The sequence below is a fragment of the Periplaneta americana genome, chromosome 6, assembly GCF_040183065.1.
Source record: "Periplaneta americana isolate PAMFEO1 chromosome 6, P.americana_PAMFEO1_priV1, whole genome shotgun sequence".
NCBI classification, from domain to species: domain Eukaryota; kingdom Metazoa; phylum Arthropoda; class Insecta; order Blattodea; family Blattidae; genus Periplaneta; species Periplaneta americana.
Genome location: NC_091122.1, coordinates 117,056,249 through 117,070,331, shown reverse-complemented (window position 1 = coordinate 117,070,331; position 14,083 = coordinate 117,056,249). Strand labels below are relative to the sequence as shown.

The window sequence follows — 14,083 nt, the reverse complement described above, 5'->3', positions numbered from 1 at the left end:
GAAGAGAAGAGAAAACAAAGCATTTGTTGAAGTTTTAATTTCCTTTTCTGCATTTTACTTTCTTTTCAATTCCTAAAAAATTGTAAAGTGTTAATTGACTAATGTATTTTTTCTTAAAATAATTTATTATCCAAATGATTTACATATTGGTCCATCTTTATAAGAATTTATCCGAAGTAGTTTGTCAACGAGTAAAACTTGCTTGCCATCACTATTACGTTTCTATAGTTTAATATGCCAATTCAATTAAAATCCGTATCTAATATGAAAACTGATAAAGTTATGGAAATTTAAGAATGTTGTTTAATTAACACACGCATAACAATCGTTTAATCGGCCTAGTTTAGATCAATACTTGCAAGAAAATTATGTTAGACCTAAATATAATTTCAATTTTTTAAATGTTTCTATTTATTTTAAATCCTTTTAATTTAACATTCATCTCCGAAGTAAAGATTACAGTAAAGAGCGTAGTAATAGTAACAAGAGAAATATGATACAGAATGAAAGAATGGGTCATCAGAAAGAGATACACAGAGATGTTAATTTGCTAAGAAAACACGCAAACAGGAAATAGATGGCCGCAATAACACGTTTATTTTATGGCAGATGTCAGCTAGTACTCATGTCGAATTAATTACTCTGCATTTATTGCTAGAAATAATGAAAATGTCTTCCCGGCTTTACATTCAAACATAGTTTTAAAATATCCGCGGGGGTCGCTACTCATCACTCGAAACCTAGACCTCCAGAGCGGAAGAATCAACTCGCAAGAATCGTCGGTACTCACCCAGAAGAGAAACTCTGGAAGTAACGTGCTGCGACCGAATCTGTCGAAAGTTGTAGGCAAACTAAACTCCACTTTCTATTCACTGCAACTCACTCTTTCATGAGCCGTGGATAATTCTCAAGGCAGCCCTACTCCTCTTTTTTATCACAGTTTACCGAGGAAATACTTAACAGTTTGTCATGAAGGAAGAGCGACTAATTGTACAGAAGTGCTACCTAGGTTACCGATATTAATTAGCACACGAGAAAAGCGTAAGTATATTGCATTAACATTGAGAAAAATAAGACAATCAGAAACAAAAACTTTCATCATAAAACTTCTATTATTTAATTTCCTTAAACCTTTTTCAGCTGAAGTATTTTTTTTTATTTTAGTTGGTTATTTAACGACGCTGTATCAACTACTATGTTATTTAGCGTCGATGAGATTGGTGATAGCGAGATGATATTTGGCGAAATGAGACCGAGGATTCGCCATAGATTACCTTGCATTCACATTACGGTTGGGGAAAACCTCGGCAAAAACCCAACCAGGTAATCAGCCCAAGCGAGTATATAACCCGCAACTTCAGACCGGCAGGCAAGCGCCTTAACCGACTGAGCCACGCCGGTGGCTCAGCTGAAGTAGCTGGTCAGATGTACTGTCCCAACTATCTCGGAAATTACACTGTAGTAAACAGTAAAAGCTGGTCCACAATAAACCGGGAAAGGAAACTACAATGAGAACGGAAATATATTTCAAATAAATATATTTAAATGTGAGCATTCACAATTAACAAAAAGCTTGCCGGAAACGTGAAAGTTAACTGTGAATGTTCACATTTAAATATATTTATTTTAACAATATTCCCGTTCTCGTTCTCGTTTTCGTTTCAGTTCCCGGTTTATTGTGAACTAATCTTAATAGGTACCGTGCAGGAGCCGCGTGGTTTCAGATGTCACTCCTTGAATAAGCGATTATGAATGAGTGCTATTTTGAGTCCTCATGGGGTAGAAATTTTCTCATGAACTTGCGGCTGTATATGAAAGAGCAGAGAAATCCACGGCTAGGGGTCGTCGTATTAACCGAACGTTACCTCCGTATTGGTTGGATGACCGTTCACCTCTGCGAAGACAGGTGGATACCGAGGCCAGCAGTCGGCTGGTCGGCCTTGGCCCTCCATGGGCTGTTGCGGCACAGGTTTAATCTTAACTAGCAATGCACGATCGTCCTCGCTCGTCTAGTGGTTACCATGCATGCTACTCGTTCAAGTCCGGCCGACAGCAAAGATGGACTTTTCTGGGCAATAAAAATCCTTCGCACGACTTTCTACGAAAGAAAAGTAAGGCCACAGGAATCCCGTGATGGCACGCAAAAGAACCTTGACCATTTCTCTCTTAGTAGTATGTCTGTATCGTACGAATATATGTCTCTGCATGCCAGCCAAACTGCAGCGGTCTATGATGCTCAATTTAGGATACATAAACAAGATTATAGCATTGTCGTGAAGTTTCTGATGGACTATTACAAAGTCGTTAAAACAAAATGGTAAGTGAGGAACTCAACTGTCAGTATTAGTTGTCCGAAGACGTACAGTCTTAGAAAAAAGTTTTGTCGCACACAAATTCCACAATTTGGGACATCTGGCCGACATCTACGGCTGACCACTAGGATCCAGAATACAAAGCAGAGGTTGAATTAAAAATGAAATACAATATGATTTGCAGAGAGAATACAGAACAATGATAAATTTAAAAATAAAGTACAATTTGATTTCGGAGAAATATGAGATGAAAGTACAATGAAGAGTAATGAAGTGAATTAAAAAAAAATGTTGCGTAGTGTTATACAACTGTTTGTGTAAAATGGCTAATGAATCTCTCAATACCATTAAACAAATTTTGTTAATGTCCTCGTTAGAAAATTTTAGAGAAATAAGAATGGTTTTGGTTAACTTAAATGAAGTTTCCCTAGCGCCAAAAAGAAGTCCTTTCACTTCCCATGTATTAATATTCAGTTTGTATCTCTCACTGAAGTGAGGAATACATGCATTGTAAATAGACTTCTTTTCATCGTTAACGTTATTGGCTTGTTGATCATCCTTCTCAAAACGGACTTTACAAGTCCCAGGACATTAGTACCAAAAATATCAGACCCATGGAATGACAATGATTGGCAGGAAATAAACAGAAAGAGTAAGGATATTGTAATAAATGCAGAAGGTAAAAGGCTAATAGAATTGTGCGAAAATAGTAGTTTGATTGTACTCAACGGGTTTTATGGAAGTGATACAATAGGAAACTATACCTTTATTAGCCCAAACGGACAGAGTACTATGTATGTATGCATGTATGTATGTATGTATGTATGTATGTATGTATGTATGTTTGTTTGTATGTATTTATTTATTAACACTACAATTGGGTAAACACCCGGTGGCAGTGATCTATAATATACAATAATAACATTACAATAACTATAATTAACAAAATTTACAATAATTACAGCAATAAAAATAAACGTAAATTTACTTCTAATTATAAATAAATAGATGCAACAAACCTAGGACTATAAATAAAACTATGCTATAATAACGTCTACAGTAAGATCTAGGGAATAGCTTCATATGGTTTATTGAAAAGCATTATGGACTTTAATATTGGTATTACATTTACAAGTTCACACTTGCCAATACATGTAGAAATAGTGAACGATTATGTTAATGAAAGAAGAGCAGTTAATATAAATGGAGAATCATTGTATTGGAATACAACGTATAAAGTGGAAAAAGGATATTGAGAATGCTATATTAAGTAGAGTTGAAGAATATAATATAATTTGTTTAATTTGGTTAGAGAATGCATTAAGAACTAGAAATGTAGAATGTATTTTAAATTTTATAGAATTTTTTACATTTAGATTGTGTTATGATATATGTGCAGTGCCTGGGAAAAGTGACATAAGTCAATTTCCACAAACCTTTTTTGATAATTTATTGACAACTTACACTGGTTTATGTCCATTTGATTTTTTCTGTATGGATTATTGTAATGGGAGGAATACTTATGTCTCTTTTTCCAAGCGAGCAGATGTTCCGTAAGTTGTCAATAAATTATCACAAAAGGTTTGTGGAAACTGACTTATGTCACTTTTCCCAAGCTCTGCAGATATTATATTACGACAAAAAAAATAGTTCTAAGGATTGGTATAATTTAGATTGTGCAATAATGAAAACAGAAGTAAGTTATTTAAATATTTAACACAGTATGGAAGGAGGGTTGTGTTGAAAATAGGAGCAGATATTAAAAAAAAAAAATGTTATTTAGAACTATTAGAGAAAACTAAAAGTAAATGGCAAGAGCAAAAAAAGCTAGAAATAAGAAACTTGTACAACAGAATGAAGCTAAAAAATTATGGTCAGCTACTAAGAGTATGGTTAAAAAGTCTACTCGGTTAGGAAACATCAGTTCAGCGGAGTGGAAATTGTACTTTGAAGGATTGTATCGAAGAAATGATGATATGGCTATCTTCATAGGTAAAGTGTGCAATATCAGTATCATACAATACTTGGACATATTAGATAGTAACATTACGGAAACAGAAGTCCATAATCAGATTAAGAAATTAAAAATGGGAAAGCTGTTGGATTAGACGGTATGCCAGGACAATATTGGAAGCTCTTTTGTAAAAGCGGGAGGAATATAAATATTTTAGTTACATTATTTAATAAGGTTATGGATGCAGAATTAGTTCCCAAAGCATGGAAGACAGCTATTATACATCCAATTTACAAAGAGAAAGGAAGTATTGATGATCTAAATACACCGAGGAATTTCACTACTCTCTGTATTGGGGAAAATCTATTTTGGAATTTCGGCTGAACGCATAAATGTATGGATAGAAAGATATGGAATTTTATCAAATTTTCAGAAAAGTTTCAGAAAAGGTTGTAGGACAACAGATAACATTTTCGTATTATCAACAACAGTTGATAAATATATTTTAAACTTTAAAAGAGATAGAATTTATTGTGCTTTTATAGATTTTGAAAAAGCCTTTGATACAGTGGTATAAGCTGGCAAAAAATGGACTTAGTATTAATATGATTAAGAATTTACAAGTAACGTATGACATCACAAAGTCTTGTGTAAAAGTTAATACTGAGAGTGACTGAAACATTTAGCCAATATGTGGGACTCAGACAAGGTTATCCAATTAGCACGCATCTATTCAATTTATTTATAGACTATATATTAGAACACATTAGCAAAAGTAACGTGCATGTACCACTAATTAGTGACGCAATATACCAGGATTATTGTATGCTGGTGATTTAATATGTAGTACGATAATTGTAATGGGATTACAGAAATCACTAAATGCTATAGAAGAATATTGTAATGAATGGAAATTAAGAGTAAATGAAGGGTTCAGAACCATAGTGGGTCAAGCTCCATTTACTGAAACCGTAGAAAACAAGGTTAAAATGAAGTTATATCATAATTCAGTGGAAACAAACAGCAAGTAATATAAAGTATACACATTAAAACTAAATGATATGTCAATCTTCATTAAACTATGGTATTCACTTAACTTTAACCCTTGCTTTCTCAGTTTTTAATAAATGGCGCTTGGACCACTATAGCTCAAATGTAAAGAAAATAAAGGTCATTATGTTTGAAAAAAGTGTAAAACTTAAGAAAGAAGAGAAATGGTTCTTAGGTAGTACAGCTTTGGAATGTGTAAACGAAATCAATTATCTGGTTGTAATACTTGACTCACAGTGGAAATGCAATAAACAACTCCATAAAGCAACTTCGAAGGGTGGGCATGGATTGGTAGCAATAAACATTTGCCTAGCTAAAACATCAAACATCGACCCAAAAACACACAATAACGTATACAGTTCACTGAAAGAATCCAGAATGTTCTGTAGAATTGAGATATGGGGGCACTATAGTAATAGTTGTGAAAAAAATAGATACAATACAAGATAAATATTATGAACGAGTTTTACAACTTCCTAATTCGGCGCTCAAGAAAACAGAAATGGAATGTGGCAGGTGTAGCAGTAGGAGAGAAATTATGGTAAAAATAACAAAATTTTGGTTTAGAATTTTGGAAATGGAAGAAAACGAGATTGTTAAGATTTGTTACAGACATTTTGTAATAAACGACAAATATTTCTTCTCCTATCCTGACTTTGACTCGCTGTTTCATGTAAGGATTACTGAACAGCCTCTTGTCTTTCCAATCCACACCTATTTTCTTCAGGATGACCATCAGTTTGTTTCAATCCACTCTGTCAAACGTCTTTCTTAAGTCCACAAATAGGGTAAAGATTGGTAATATTGTGATAGTTCTTTTTGAGAATTTATTACAACTTTACCGAGCGAGAGAAAGATCGGTTTTTGTGTCAATGCATTAAGGGAATTTTAGTGGACAAGTTTATGCACAAAACCGGTTCTTCTCGCGCTCAGTAAAATTGTAATAAATTCTCAAAAAGAATTATCACAATATTACTCGTATCATGATATTACCAACCTTTATCCTACTATATACACTTCTTTATTTTTCTAATGAAGTGAAATAAAAATGTGCTTCGTCTGAGTGAATAAATAAATCATTCAAAGTACTGTAATTTTCTTGAAGAATGGTTCTGAATTCTGTTGCAAAATGAAGTCGACTTGCCCGATCTTATGGATTCAACTCCTGAGCAACCTGAATATTGTATGAATGGAATCTTCAATCATCATTTAATATGCGACGAATGGTTCCACCGTAAGCATGAGGCCATAGCATGTCGTAATGTAGATCTTATGAGGCTTCGTTGAGCAGTTAACCTTACTCTTTTAACATTTTTATGGTACAAATAGAACGAGCAGTAGCAGTAAACGAAGAATTTACACTGTTACATTAAGCCTTCCAAACCAACTCCATATTGTATTCCTCCAAGGCAGAGCAGTCGGACTGAGGCTTTTTTGGTGCTCGAGGCTCCGACAATCAGATTTGAGGCTCTCCCGGAAGCCGCGTAGTCCTACCTAAAAGTGAGGTGTCTTCGGTTCTTGTAGCGAACAGAGCGTGGGTCATGTAAATGCGAGCAGCGCTGCTCTGTTGAGTCGAATCTAAAAACAAGCTGTGGGGTTCGGACAGAAGAAAACATGGGGTTCATGGGTAGGAAAAGTAGTGGTGGAGATTACAAACTAAACGCAGAATGCCTAATGCAATACATAAGCAGAGAAATATAAACAAAACGCATTCATTGTGTTCAACGGAGTAAAGTTAATATAACCATACTGAGCTTATTGTATGCTACTGCACTTGTATACCTTTTACGTGAATGTCATTAAGTTGAACCGCCAGTAATAGTGTATTCTTTACGTTTAACATATGAAATCTAATAGGCTAAATTATGAGTGAAGAGCCTAGACCCTAATAACGATCATCCTCCGCATAAAAGAGGCAAGGCGAACAAAGAGACAAGACGCAGTTTTCAGGCAAGGACGATTTCCTACGTTAGGTGATTTTGTTGCAAATATGTTTTCACTGTTCGCGACGATTTATATTTGTGAAACTGCATTTTTATTAATGAAATTAACAAAGTCTCACATTCGTAGCAGAATGTCGGATAAACACTTGTCTAATTATCTTCGGTTAATGACTGCTAAGAAAATTAACGCAAACATTCATGAACTTATTATGAAGAGAACGCGTTGTCAGCTTTCTACGAAAGCAGCATGTTCCTCCAAAACGTAATATGTAAATAAATATATTTGACGCAAAGAAGTACGTTTATTATTTCGATAAGCATTTTTCCCTTTAACGGAAAACACACCTTGTATTTCTCTCACACAAATTCATTCCTGACCAAAAAAAAAGCGCTTGTTGATACAGAGCTGTTAGTCTTTCAATATCGCGCGTTCGCAGACTTCCTCTACCCGGCTATCTTCGGTCAACGCGGCTACGTCCTTGACAGTAACTACTGTATAACCAGTTTTGGTTACAGCGTCTCTGCTAGGAGCCTCAGTTCGGCACCCCTGCTCCAAGGGATACTACCGTATCCCTCAACATAAAATTCACGGCGAAATCGACAATTGTGTTTCAAATTTATTGACTTAATTTCATATTCACTCGTACGCTAATCGACCAGGTGTCCAGGAGCACGACACAACTAATCAAATCAGAACTGCAAATTGCTGTCAGCTTCAACTACTCATGCAGAGAATTTTTACAATTTATCAAAAAGTGATGGAAAATTTAAGCGAGGCAAAACTTGTCTCAGATTACTCTTAATTTAAGTCTAGCTGCCAAAGTGTAGAATGAAGTTATTGTTCAGTAACTGAACTGAATAATTTGTAAATTTTCTATGTGAAATTTTGTCGATTCCTCAGTCTCCCGTATCTACCTCAAGAAAAGTTGGCAACACTAATCCTTGCACTCTAGAGTGACAGTTGGTGTTGGAGCTATATTTTAGCAAACAGAAAGACAAGAATGAACTAAATACAATCTTGTTTTACCCATCAAGTTAGCGCCTTCATTTGCTAGCTCTGAGAATACTATCAAATACTTTCATTGGAATATACTATGATCTGTACAAAATGAACCTTATTACAAAAGCCTTACGAGAAATTCAACGAGATGTTAACTTTTCTACCATCAAGGAAAGATTAAAAATGTGACCGTATGGGTCAGAATGGCTTGAGCTAACAAATAATTAATGTCTATAATAATTTTTAATAGTGAAACTGTGTACTTGGCTATTGATTTTGGTGTCCTATATATTCCAGTATTCTTACTGGCAATTTATTTTCAATTTTATGACCCCAATATAATTGAGGTAAACAGGCTTATTACTTAGAGATAGTAACATAAACATAAAACCCAAAGCTACATAAAGTGGGGAAAAGGGAGCTATAAGTAGGCCTACATAAGAAAATCAGGGTCACATTTTTTCTTGATATCTTTTTGATATCTTATGATCCATCACGACTCCGAAAAAAAATAATTTGTGTACACCTACATAGTTACAGAGAAATATGAAGTGCAGTAATTTTATTGATTAAAAGAAAATCCTTTTGGGAAAATATTTTTTTACTTTTCTTGTGAAATTTTTAAAAATGATTTTTATTATGATTTGCAAAGAGCCTATTTTTATGTACATATCTCGGCTAAGAAATCCACTACAACGAAAAAACTCTATGCCCTATTTAGAATGAAACTAAAAAACTTGGATGCAGTAGAGCTTATATTTCACATAAACAAGAATTGTTTTAATTCTCATAGGACCAATAAGTTTCCCAAATTGCATAAAAATATAAGAAGCTCGCTCTGAAACAGTGACCTGATTTGAAATATAATAACCCTCCAGAATAACAAATAGAACAATAAATGTTTCACATATATTTTGTGTAAGCAGATGACATCATCAATGTGACTGTTTCTCTGCAAGAGTAACTTAATACTGAGACTAGTGCAATTGTTGCTGTTGTTTAGTCAACTGTCCGAAGACAGATTTGAACCCCATAAGTGACACAAACAAAGCATCACTCATGAGGCAACTAAGCTAGGAGATAATAGATTAGAGTGGCCAGATCCTTTCTCCCTTCATTGCATACATCGCTGACTAGTAACATATTACACTAATCAGACTTCAGATGTATACAAACAATTATTTTTCTTCCTCTGACACTATCGTCAAGTGAGATGTACTGCCTGATAAATAGATGTACTGTACATATCAGCCAGCGGTAATTAGTACGATATGTATCTGGATTGTGTATCCAACACCCAGCAAGAACTTCTGTGATGATACTATTATCAGAATATTTCAACAAATATGAGGGTCTTCATAAACGTCTACAGTTAGTTTTAATTAGTTCTACTAATTCCAATAATCAATGTGTATGTATGGTGAGAAAAAAAATTCAGCATAGAGAGTAGTCATTAGTAAAAATAAATAAACTGTATATCTCTAGAAATTTTCAGCAGTAAACTACAAATCTGACCTCTTCCTTCAAGTTCACAAAATTTCCGGGGAAAGAAGAATAAGAAAAGTCCAATAGAACTAAGAGTTACATAAAAATATTCGGAAGTGAAATATTTGCATTTGTAAATTTGGATGTTACTTACGTTCTATTTATGCAGTACTATATAGACTTCATGGTTTGAATTGAAGATCTACCCGGAATAAGGATGTAACCAAATACTCTCTAACAATAATACTGGAAAGCTTCCTTGTTTAGCATTGCAAGCGGCGGCGAAAAGTGACTGTGCTGCTATCTAGCGGCTGGGATTGTTGATACACTCCATGCAGCGTGCTGGGTTACATGAGGAAAAGTGGAGAGGTGTGGTGTCAGAGCCTTCTGGTGGTGTGCATTTGATGTCAGTAAGAAAATGTAAAGCAATAGCATTATTTAGAGTCACAATGTTTACAACATTTTTAATTAATAAGAAGTTACAAAGTTATTGGAATAGAAATGAAATGACACAATTCTCGAATTTTCAAATGTAATTATGATTTAGTTGTACATGTCTTTAGAAGCTTTCATACTTCGTCTATTTCGTTTCTTAGCCAATGGTTAACTATTTTATTTTTGATGTAACAATTTATTAGTCCACTGAAATATTTGTCAGTGAAGATATTGGCACAGTTGCTGCTTTAGGGATAAAGCATTTATCTTGTATGTTATTTATTACATCAATCAGATGTGATTTTAAAATCTCTGCAGGCATGGTACCTTTTGACAGAAAATAACCTATGGTTTGCTTTAAATATTTGCACATTTCTCGAATAATGAAAACCATTGCAAGTAGTACTTCTAAAATTTTTACGTCGGTTGAAGTTTGTTGATTAGGTCTATTTATTGATAAACATAATTTTCTTCTTAAAAAACTTTAGCCTTCAGGTGAGCAATAATGGAATGTTGAGGCAAACTTTTTGTCGTAACTGGAATACCGCCTCCACATTTCCTTCTTTTCAAGCGCACTTGGGGCTAATGAATTCACCATCTTACACAATTTTAATTAAATCAGCGTTTGAATTTGCTGTGTTCGGAGCTTGAGAAATTTTTCATCTTTTAGGAATTCTTGCATCCTAAAAAATGAACTTTATTTAATGAAGTATTAATAAGTATAGGGCTAGGCAAATTATTTTGTCCGAATAACTACCTGAATCACATATTATGAAAAAACATGAGTCCACTTTCTTCACAAAATCAATAATTCACATTTTTACGTTACGCATCCCAACGCACACTGTTTGGTTAAAAAAGTCAAGACTTTCAATTTTTTATTACGGAGAAACTATAAAGAAATTGTATTTTGTATGAAGAAAGTAAAGTAGCTTTATGCAGTTTGATAACAGATTCAGTTAGCATAGAGAATATTATGTAATTACTAATGTACTATCTAATTACATGGTAGAGAAGTATCGTCCGTCGTTTTTGTCTGATATCAGAGCACTCACAGCCTCCTCCATGCAAAATCTAATACGTTTCTCTGGGACCTTCGCAGTTTTTTCATTGTGTTTTGATTTTGACCCATATTTTCGGAAAAAGGAGTTGTTAAATTTAGTGAAGGAATAATTGTTACCTTCAGTCTGTTATTAAAAATAAAATATTAAAAATTAACAGTCCTACGACTGATTTGAAACTTCAGTATAATTTTCCAATTTATTACACTTTATTTTTACTTACCCCTGATATTCCAAAGTATTAGTTATTGAAGTCCGATAATCTAAAGTGATCTGAATATATTCTGTGATTTTTGTACAAATATTCTGTCCCTCTAATCTAAACATTTCGTCTAGAGCTGTTGACAATGTTTTTAATTAGTGTTAGCATTTTGCTTATGATGTTGCTTGTTTTTTGTTTTTTAAAGAATTTTAGATAAGGCCGCAAATAGCGATAGTACCTGACGCGCCCTATTAAACCTCACTAACTAACGTCTAGGACTTCAGGCCTTATCCTTTGCGTTTATTTATCTATATGGGCATGGCATATCTAAAGGACAAAAGCAAATAACTGTAGTAGTAGAAGCAGTAATAATAATAATAATAATAATAATAATAATAATAATAATAATAATAATAATAATCTTGTAATAGAAAAGTAACGATCTGCTGGTGTTTACATGACTACTCCCTATCTCTGTCTTTTGGAAATTTGATGAAAGATCTAGCAGCTTTTGCTGAGCGTAGTTTCTAAAAGAAACAATTCCATATTTAACTGACATTGTGTGCAACTACTGTATAATGAGAATAATCCTTACGACATCACGTGTTTGTTGAAGAACAAAACTCATATCACAGTTCATCGCGATAATCGTCACGTCATCTTCGCTGCCTACAATCCCTGCCCCTAGATAGCACTGGTGAGTCATTCGCCACTTTTACCGTGAACGTTCCAGTATTATCACTGGAGAGTATTTGATGTAACCAACAAAACTGTAATTCATGTTTTAGATGAAAAGAATTTTTTTTTCAGGGACATATTTAATTAAATCTGATTAGTGCAATATGTAGCTAATCGGTTATGTATGCAATGGAGGGAGAAAGGAATTGGCCATTCTACGCCATATCTCCTGGCCTAGTTGCCTCATAAGTGGTGTCATGTTGGTATCACTTGTGAGGTTCAGACAGTTGGCTCAACAACAACAACATATTTCATTAGGACTACATTTGTTATTACAAATATTTGACTAAACAAGGATAGAAGTTTATTCAGCCATTGAAAGCAATAATTTGTTGTTATAAATAAATGCTTTAAATTTAAATCATATACTTTTTCACCTAGGTCTACATCACATAATTATTTCAAGAATCTGTTGTCACATTCTTTTCCCGGGGAGGTCTTCAATTGTAAAATAATCCTAATTAAACTATAGCACATACACAGCCAATAATGTTTGTTGTTTCATTTCCAAATATATTTTATAGCAGGCCTGCACAAGGTTTGCGCTCTCCGAGCCGGCTCACAGCTCATGAGCGGAATCCAGATATTAGCTGCGCTTTGTGTAAGGGTGGACTGGAAGAAGAGGTGATCTCGTACAAAATGTACACAAAAGGTGTTCATGAAATGAATTCCCGTTCAGTGTTTACAAAACTATCTTGGACTATTATTAATTAATAAAGAAATATATATTTTACAGAAATAATGGAAATTCTATAGCCACTTAAATGTACAATACCATTTTGTTATATTTTTATTGATCAGTACATGAAAACGGGGTTTTATGCTGTTGGCAGCTGAAAGGAACAGTACTGATCGTAATGAAACATCAGTTACAGATGTTCGATGCCTGTTTTTATTGAAGTTGATTATGGAAAATAATTGCTCACAAATATAAATGTTGAGCCAAACATAGCAATCATTTTCACAGCCAGCCTGTGTAGTCGTGGATATTATTGCTAAGGTTTAGTCTTGTAAAACTCAACCAGACTAGTAGTATTATTCAAACGGTCTTCAGCACTTAGGTCACATTGAAGATCAGTAAGTTCAAGCTGTAAATCGTTAAATGTTAAATGTTATGTTTTATTTAACGACGCTCACAACTGCCGGAATTTTGAGCCTGTCGCATTTAAGCACATTTAAATGTTATGTATGACACTGTTTCAACTAGTGTTGAAGGAATTTATTATGATAACTTTAAACTTCTTTCCAATTAAGACAAGATCTTAGAACCTAGAATTAAATTCATTTTGAATTTCAATTAATATTTGTACATAATCGTTTAACATGGCTTCATCACGAGCAGTTTCTATCGTTCGAAAGTGAGCCACATTACCTTACCGAAACTGACTTACGAAAAGTTTAAGTTTACGACTGAAATCCTGTAATTTACTCAACAAATCAATAATGAGCTGGCCTTTTCCCTGAAGAGAGATATTTAAATTGTTGAAGATTAATACATTCTAACGTTCCTAACTACCCTACCTTATGTAATAATGCAACTTTCAACTCCTGAACCTTTTTACTGAGATCTTCACAAACAAAATCATCGTATCTCTATGTGTGGACTAGTAATGACGAATTATATTATGTTTTCCTCTTTCTTTCAAACTTTTGTGGCAGATAAGTACTGACTCCAGCTGCTGTGAAAAAATAAGCATTTTCCTATGCAATATTGAAAGAATTTGCCGGATGATCACTTTTCCGTCTTTTAGATTCCTCAATTATATAGCCGTAGATAGGCAAAGTGAAATAGCTACTGATAATACACACTACACCAGATAGTTGCGTGGACTATCCTCTATCTATAGCAGGCATACGTCATTCCGACGTAATTTTCCGGCGAGCTGTTTGGACGGCTCTCCCT

The 14,083-nt window shown here is 34.1% G+C and overlaps 1 protein-coding gene across 1 annotated transcript in view; it reads right to left on the bottom strand.

Moving 5' to 3' along the window:
- Positions 1-860, bottom strand: part of LOC138701667 (scavenger receptor class B member 1-like) — a 159,718-nt gene extending 158,858 nt beyond the window's left edge. Inside the window, exon 1 of the mRNA XM_069828801.1 lies at positions 791-860. The gene's annotated coding sequence lies outside the window, so the exon portion shown is untranslated. The remainder of the gene's footprint in view (positions 1-790) is intronic.
- Between the last annotated feature and the right edge of the window lie 13,223 nt (positions 861-14,083).